The sequence below is a fragment of the Belonocnema kinseyi genome, chromosome 6 (genome assembly GCF_010883055.1).
Source record: "Belonocnema kinseyi isolate 2016_QV_RU_SX_M_011 chromosome 6, B_treatae_v1, whole genome shotgun sequence".
Classification (NCBI taxonomy): domain Eukaryota; kingdom Metazoa; phylum Arthropoda; class Insecta; order Hymenoptera; family Cynipidae; genus Belonocnema; species Belonocnema kinseyi.
In genome coordinates, this window is record NC_046662.1 from 45242277 (window position 1) to 45245403 (window position 3127).

Here is a 3127-nt window from a genome sequence, read left to right on the forward strand (position 1 = left end):
AGCGATTGACCAAGTGTATAGAGCTCCAAGGAGATTATGTTGAAAAATAAAAAAAAAATTACCCAAAAAAAATTGTTTTTATACTTCATTCTAAGGACTTATAGAACTACCCTCGTAAGTAAAGGAAGATGTAAATTAAAAGTTATTTGAATTTTTAAATTGATATTATTGCTTAGTAATTTTTATGTTTAGTTTACATAAAGATTTAATTTTTCTCTATTGAGTAACATAAATTATTTATTTGAACGTTATGTAATTGAATTTTGGCTTTATTTTATTTATATTGAAAATACCTCTATTCCAATTGTATAATTTTTACAAATTTTTAGGATATTGTGATATGAGTATTTTTCTTTAAATTTGTTACGAGATTAGTTCAAAAGGTTATTAGTAATGCAAGTTTACAGAAAAATATAAAGTAAAAAATATTTGAATGCTTTAATGGTAATAATTATTTATTGCTTTTTATTTTTTTCACATATTGACTTATTATTAATTTTTAACTTTTTTACGAGATTAAATTGTATAAAAATTGAATTTTAATTTTTGTCAACTAAGTAACATAAATTGATGATTTATTTCAAGATTGGGTAATTGAATATTTGCTATTATTTGTATAATAAAAGCTTTTTTTTTTGTTTAAAATATATCCATTACAATTACACCATTTTTTAATGTGTGCGTTGTTGTGAAATAAGTATCTAAACTAAATTTTTTAAGCTATACGTACATGTGTTTAATTTTTTTCAAAAATTGATGTAAAATGTTATTAATATTTCAAATTTTCGAAAATGAAATTTTAAGTTTAATTAAAATATGAAGTAAAAATTATTTGTATGTTTCAATGAAAATAATTGTTGATGGGTTTTTATGCTGGGAACTGAGTAATTGATTATTCACTGATTAATTTTTTTTACATTGTTAATTTGCATTAAGATATCATTTTAATTTTTCTTTATTAAGTGACATAAATTTATTATTTATTTTAAGGAAAATGTAATTGAACAATTGTTTAATGCTTTTTATTTTGTAAATTGATTAATTAATTATTAACTGATTCTGTTCAAAACTTAATTTTCCGGAATAAGTTTAAAAGGTTATCAATAAATTCAAATATCAAAAATGAAACTTAAAATTTAGAAAAATATATAAAGTAAAAATTATTTAAAAGTTTACATTCTTTCAGAATCTAATTTTAGCAAGAATTTAAGTGATCAAGAACTTTTATAAAATTAATAGTTATTCGGAAATTGGGTTAACGATAAAAATTAATTTAAAATTTTGGCGTGAACATATAATAGTCTAGTAGTATAAAAAAGCAAGGAAAGGATAAAGTGGCAGGTTACATTTTTTTGAGTTTCTGTTTTTTCTCCCTCTTTTTTCAATTATTATGTTTTTTGTCTCTAATGAGCTGAAAAGTGGGGTGGGTTGGAAGCCTGGTTTTTAATTTTGAATTTTTTTCAAGCTTATTTTGCATTTTATTTTTCAAGGAAAAATATATTTCTTTTCGACCTTAAATAAAATGAAAAAGATAATACATTGAAACTCTTCTACAGCGCCGATTTCGAGGCTGACTCTCGAAAGGGCTGTAGAAGGGAGGGCTATTGGACGGTTTCGCTGTCAATGATAATAAACGATAATAAATAATAAACCAATAAAATTTCATTGAATATTAAAACAGTTCTGGGAATTGAGTCCGAATAATTTTACTTCAATTTCTTGAAAGCAATAGTTTTATTTAAATTTTCGTGAAAAGAATGTACTACATATATTCTATAATGTACTAAATATTATCAATTTCAGAAATGCATGACAGTTTTTGGATTTCTTCTCCTTTCTAGGAAATGTAATAAAAATGTAAATAAATTAGTCCAGAATCAGGCACAAATTAAAAAAAAAATCTAATATGAGTATTTGGCCATCCCTGAAGAATGTTGTACAAACAGTTGCGAAAATGCTATCTGATAGAAAAAAGAATCGCTGACTGGTAGATGATAGAGGGATCGTATGGTAGTATGTGTGAAAGAACGTATGTACGTACGTGGGCTTAGAACGTGCGTAGTCGAGCAGAAATCGAAACCTTTGATACACAGGGTGGGACAATTAAACGCTAAACTACCCCTCGAGGGCAGGCGCACCCCTAATGCGCTCTTTATGGCGACTTAATGCCCCTAATATTGCATGCGACCCTTGTTTATACCAGTTCAGCGCTTCCCATTTTCCTTGTGTCTCGCACAACGATATAAATCTATTTCCCTTGACAAATTTTCTCATTTTTCACAAAGTGCTAAAACTTCTCATCATCAAATTATGCAAATTTCGAACGTGTATAAATATAACAGGAAAAGCAATTACGACCTTTAAAGCTTTGCTTTAAATTGATACAAGATTTCCGTCACGTTTTTAGTGACAAAAACAAGATCTAAGTTAATTGAATCTTCTTCAACAAACAAATGCAATTATATACTTATTATATATTATAAAAAATTTCTAAAGGAAATTAATTTTTGATTCGCATATATTTCTCTTGAATTCGTATGAATTTATTTTTAAATGGCTTTAATTCATATTTAATACTTAGGAATTCAACTTTATTTCGTACGAAGTTATCTTGAAATTCTATGAATTCATTATTAACTCACATATACAATGTTAAAAAATTTTTGGAATTATACAACACTACTACAATACAAGCGTAAGGAACAATTGCAAAGAACTGACAGAATTAATGAATGAATTAATTAATTAATGGAACTCCAGGAAAATCAGCGAATTCAAGGAAATGCTCGAATTCACGGAATTCACCGAATTAAAAAAATTTAGCGAATTCAAGGGATTCCTGGAATTAAGAAAATTCTTGGAATTTATGACATTTACGAAATTCGAGGAACTCACGGAAATAAAGGAATTGAAGAAATGTATGAAATTCGAGGAATTTGTGGAATTCGCGCAATTAAATGAATTCACGGAATTAATAGAATTCATGCAATTTATGAAATTTATGTATGTTTAATGAATTCACTAAAATCATGGGATTCACTAGATTCGCGGAATTCATCAAATTTATATATACTCGCCGCATGCATGGAATTGATTGAATTGACGGTATTTACGTAATTGACGAAAT